Source organism: Sycon ciliatum, chromosome 1, assembly GCF_964019385.1.
Source record: "Sycon ciliatum chromosome 1, ocSycCili1.1, whole genome shotgun sequence".
NCBI classification, from domain to species: domain Eukaryota; kingdom Metazoa; phylum Porifera; class Calcarea; order Leucosolenida; family Sycettidae; genus Sycon; species Sycon ciliatum.
In genome coordinates this window covers 50,987,437-50,993,468 of record NC_088643.1, presented here as the reverse complement: position 1 = coordinate 50,993,468, position 6,032 = coordinate 50,987,437, and positions in this window count along the sequence as shown.

Here is a 6,032-nt window from a genome sequence, read left to right as displayed (position 1 = left end):
CCCTCTACCGGGGAGACTCAGTGAGCAAGTGCAGCACAGTACAGTGTGTGTGTGTGTGTTTGCACGCGCACGTGCGTGTAAATGTATGTACATGTATGTATGTGTATGCATGCGCATGTGGTGTTTGTATGTGTGTGCATGCGCATGTGGTGTTTGTATGTGTGTGCATATACGTGTCCATTCCCATACTGTCGTACAGGAGCACTGTCAATGGCAGGCTGTCAGAGTCCAGTGGATGGATTTCTCTCTGTGTCGCCAGAACAGCTTTTCTACCAGGTCGGTGACACCGTCACCTACACTTGTCCATTCATGCCTTTGTTCGGCTCTGCGGCAAGCCAGTCTCGCTGCCTGGCCACAGGGTTATGGGATCCACAACCTCCAGTTTGTCAAGGTTGGTTTTATGTTATGCAAGAAGGCAGTTGAATTATGTGACAGAACAGTGTCCTCTTTGGTTTTTGCCGTGGACCTGTTCCATGTGCTAAGGGCAAGTTGTGATGCCCGCGGCAGGTGTTATCCTGCATGCCATGCTATATGGGTCTCTCACATTCCAGGTCAAAGGTGCTGCACTGGTGCTAGAGATGACCAGGATACTGGGACTGAAAAATGTGCCCAGCGGGGTCAAATCAGTCTGCTTCACCGAGGACATGGTCAACTACTACACGCTGATTGTAGAATGTAGAATAGCTTGGACCAACGTCAAATTGGACCCTATCACCCCCAGCGCTACCTCCGACATTCTCATATTATTTTTGTCATAAAGCCCCCCCCCCCTACCCCCTACTCCCCCAGCTCCAGTGAAGCTGGTCATTTTTCACGTACAAATGGCATAGGAATAAAAATGAACTCAAGTTCGGGTGCGTTTGGGTGTTTGCCACAGCCGAATTAGCATGGTACAACGATATAATTATAGTATGTGATTGGCGTGGTGCAGTGAGTCTGCTTGACCTATTAAAGCAGTAAGCTGTGGTATGGTTGAGCTGAAGTCTTCAGGCGCAGCGTGCCTTTGGCGGAAAGCTTATTATTGTGTTTCTGCCCAAAGGCAAACGTGGGCACACAACAACACACACGGACTTGAGTTTACTTGGTGTCGAACTGACTTACAAAAAACATGAAATCAAAGAATACAAAGATCGCAAATAATTATTTGTGATCTTTGTATTCTTTGATTTCATGTTTTATAACTGCATATCATGAACAACGCATATGGCCGATTGGTTTGCAGGCCTGCCTGCGAATCATGAGGTCCCGAGTTCAAGACCCGCGCTGGTAGCAGGGAGCGTGTAAAAAGACTTTTTACGCGTTTTGAACTGCGCCGACACCCACGGTCAACTGGGTGGGTACTCACAGCTCGGAGTGAGAATAACAAGGATGCAGTTTACAGGGTTATGGGCCGTTACACGCCCGATTGGTTGAGAGACTAACCTCCTCTCCCCTGACTCACTTGTGAGGTCTGCATTCGCCACTAAGGTGAACAGGCATAGTGGTGGCCTGCGGATGCGAAGGCTAGTTTGTGTGTTTCTGAACATTCAAGCGATGCCGACGCGGATCCCGCGAATATTATATCATGAACATACACAACCGCTACGCAGCCTGCCAGGCGTGACCTACGTGTAATCAAAATGTGCACTACACAGCACACATTACTGGGTCTGTGGAGTGCATACACCGCACTTATACTGGGCTTGGCTCTTGTGCGGGCTAGCTTCCCCAAAACATAGCGACAGAGCCGCTCTCCGCACAATTTGGTTCAGGAGTCGGCAGTGATAACGTTGGAGCCGCTCTCCGCACAATTTGGTTCAGGAGTCGGCAGTGATAACGTTACATTGCCAACTCCTTACGTTGTTTCAAGGGCCACACAAGGAGAGGCATGCTCTTGCTGACTTAAAAAGTTGTCTCTCCTTTAGACTACTGTGACAGAGCGTTGTGCGGCCTGTCCAACGCAATTCTTTAAGTTCTGGAAGTCCATCAGCGCCTGCTTTTAAATATCTTATTTCGAAAGGATCAAACCTTTCATCTCAATCTCTTTATAGCCTTGCATCTTCCTCTCCCCTCGTAAAGTGACACAAACAACATCTCTGCATACTTGTACATACGATATTATCTGGCCAGGTTCCACAGCTCCGACTTGCTTTGTATATCTGGTTTGCTCCCACTAGATCCACCCACAATGCTGTGTCATTGCCTCGTGTTAAAAATTCTTCTCTATACTTGAAATCCCCCATGTTCACTGCATACTCGCCATGGTCTGGCCTGCCCTTGGGCCTTCAGACATGCACCAGAATCAATGAATTCAAATTTGCGCTTTCTCTCCGCGTGTAACTCACTGATCTTCTTCTCTCTTTTCTCTCTCATTTTTAAAATGTAGGTTTTAGTTAACCGTGGTTCGTCACGACCCTTCATCTCATTCTCACTATTGGCAGTCTTACAGTGAGCCAGGAGATCTTGTATATTAAAATAGATACATTGTATTGTATAAATAGATATTAAAATAAATAATGTGTGTCGAGCCTCAAGTTTGGGCGTATTGGTGAGTAAGTTATTGACAGCTGGCAACTCAAGGGTGTAGTCATCACATCAGGACTACATGAGTGACATCTGCCACCAGATGTAAGCCATACCAAACATATTGGGGAGCCCAGCTTTTGACTTACTGGTAGCTCAGGACTTAGTCGCTTTCATCGGATAAGTCAGACTCAGCACATGACAACTTGATCTAGGAAAACAATTTCAATTTTGTTTTCCATTAAGCACCAGACAGAAGTGATTGCATTAGATATGTGGCATGATACCATGCTGCTGGGTCATTTTCGTGTTGTCTATTGTCACTTGTGTCTATTGTCTGGTGTGTTTTGACTTTTGCTTTAGAACTGCCGCACCTGGGCATTCAGACAGTCTCTTTCGTCACGTCGGCGGATATCAGATTCCGCTGCCAGCTCGCCAGGTCTGCCGGATTTTCTCAAGTTTTGTCAGCTGTAATATTGAACTCTACTGACCATGCAGTTGTACAACTCCCAGTTGCCTTGCAGCGACGAAGAAGACGAAATATAGGCCCAGTGGCGAATGTTGGGGAGTCGTTCTTTGGTACTGCAATTGCTCGGAACAGTGACAGTTATCGGTGTCAATTGAACGTCGCTCGCATGGCTACGAATGGTCAACAGCAGGAACTGGCGACGTATGCAGTTACGTCTCTTCCTGTGGCAGTTACTGTTCGTGATTTACGTAAGCACATCGGAATCCACTGCCTCCCTCCCTGCCCCTCCCATAGACGCCTGTGCCATCGACCCCACTGGCCGACATGACCATGTGACTAGAATCCTTTGATCTCGCTTTTCTTTAATATGCATTATACCATGCAACGGCGAAAATGGAAAGTACCTCTCTAAGTTATCACGGCCCTTGCAGGCTAGCTGTACTGAAATTTCTCTATACTACACCCCATTACATGTGTTCGGAGGGTGCCGGTTCCTTTACCCCCAGACAGTGTCACCTCCCCCCCCCCCCCCCCCGGAGGGTGTCCCCTTTCCCCTGGACAGTGTCACCTTTACCCCCCCCCCCCAAGAGTGTCCCCCTTTCCCCAGGACGGTGTCACCTTTACCCCCACCCCCAGAGGGTGTCCCTTTCCCCAGGACAGTGTCACCTTTACCCCCCCCCCCCCGAGGGTGTCCCCTTTCCCCAGGACCGTTACCCCCCCCCCCCCTGAGGGGAACCCCTTTCCCCAGGACGGTGTCACCTCTCCCCCCTCCCGATGGTGCCCCCTTTCCCCAGGACAGTGTCACCTTAGGCCTTCAAGTATCTCTGGCGGGCATCCCTTTATCTCTGGAGGTTGTCCCTTTATCCCTGGTGGGTGTCACTTTAACCCATGGATGGCATCCCTGTACCGCAAGATGGTGTCCATTTACTCCAGCTGGGTGTCCCTTTACCCCAGGAGGGTGTCCCTTTACCCCAGGAGGGTGTCCCTTTACCCCAGGAGGGTGTCCCTTTACCCCAGGAGGGTGTCCCTTTACCCAGGAGGATGTCCCTTTACCCCAGGAGGGTGTCCCTTTACCCCAGGATGATGTCCCTTTACCCCAGGATGATGTCCCTTTACCCCAGGAGGGTGCCCCTTCACCCCAGCTGGGTGTTCATTTACCCTAGCTGGGCGTCCCTTTATCCCAGGAGTGTGTATATTTACCCCTGGGTGGTGTTTCATTATGTTACCCCAGGAGGGCTTCTTCTTTTTTTGCCAGGACGATGTCTCGTTACCCCAGGACGGTTTCCCTTAACCTCAGGAGGGTGCTCTATCAGTGTAGGAGATTATTCCGCCCTCGCACTCTCCTTTTCTTAGAGCCCTGCAATTCATACTGCTTTGGTTTGCTTCTACATTATAGTATTGTGCGGTCATCAATGATGGAGGCTGCCATGGCATGAGAAACTACTTCTTGTGAAGTAGACGCAGGCTGTCGCTTTAAGCGGAACAGACCCACTTTGGATAAACGTGTACACATTTTATAATGGGAAACAATGACTTTGTTAAGAACTCACTTTGGATAAACATGTACACATTTTATAATGGGAAACAATGACTTTGTTAAGAACTCAGACAATGGCAATGACTTTGTTGTTTACATTATGTATGGGTGCCATTTTGGCATGATGATAGGGTTAGACAGCCTGTAGACGAGATTCCTGCTCCGTGCAGAGGGCTCAGAAAAGCCAGAATGGATACTAGTAGTGGTCCAGAGGGACTGATGAGATGTTGTACATTCTCTTTTTGCATTTTCCTTCCTGTCCTCCTGGTTCACAGCCGTAACGGCAAGCATACAGCCAGCCATCATCCTGCCATCCAACAATGCCACACTAGTTTGCGATGTTGGCGACTTGAGAGCGGTGGATTCCGTAGATGTGGAGGGCGACTCGAGCCCGATGGGAACAGTTTACGCGGCCAACACAACTGACAATATCGGCGAGCTTGGAATAGCAAGAGTGGGTCTGTTCTTTGGTGCTACGACCACAGCAAGTAGTGTGCTGCTTCCACTGGTGAATGTCAGCATGGATCAGAATGTCACCTGCTCCGTGCGCTGGATAGGCTTGCGAACGGCAATGAGACAGACGGCTGCACTGTATGTAGCTAGAGGTACGTGCGTGTATATTCTCTTTGGGCCCATTTTTTTTGTCAATTGTCCACTTGTTGGGTAGAGGAGGGTCAGAGGTCTGCTGTAGACTGGTTTGAATTCACAAGTGTGAACTGCTTGAACTTTTCAGTTGTGTTCCCCGTATATGCCTCCCCCTCCTCTCCCCTCATACACACACACGCGCACACACACACACACACACACACACACACACACACACACACACACACACGCACGCACGCACGCACGCACGCACGCACGCACGCACGCACGCGCGCGCACGTACCCACCCCCACGCACACGCGAATACACACGCACACATGCACCAACACACACATACATACACACACATACACACACGCACATACACACACACACACACACACATACACACAAATCCCAAATCTCGCTCTTAAACTACTTTTTTGAGAGGAGCCGGGAATGACACGGAGTATTGCATGGAATTTTGCAGTGATTCTATTTTCAATTCCCAGTTTACAATAGTGAAAGCATGGTGATGACCTGTAGTTGACTAGTTGTTTGAACTGTGCTCCGCTGTGCTCTAAAAACTGAGTTATGTTGCCGTTTCTTTTGCCATTGTTTCAACTTGATACAGAGCCAGAAGGTGAAGTTAACTCTGTCAGTCCTGTGAGAGGCCTGGGACGGAGTGCTTTCAACGTAACATTCTCTGTCCTTGACGGTGGATTGCCGTTGCTGACAAGTTGTCAGCTGATGCTGACCGTGGGCACGAAGAACGTTTTTGAGACCCTGCCGTGTCCGACAGTGGGGAAAAGTGTCAGCTACGTAACGACGTCGGCGCTAGGGGAAAACACGCTCTACATGGTCAGAGTCAACTTGATGAATGGCTTTGTAGCAGGAGGGATCACTTTCCCGTCTGGTGTCTCCACAGGTGAGGATGAT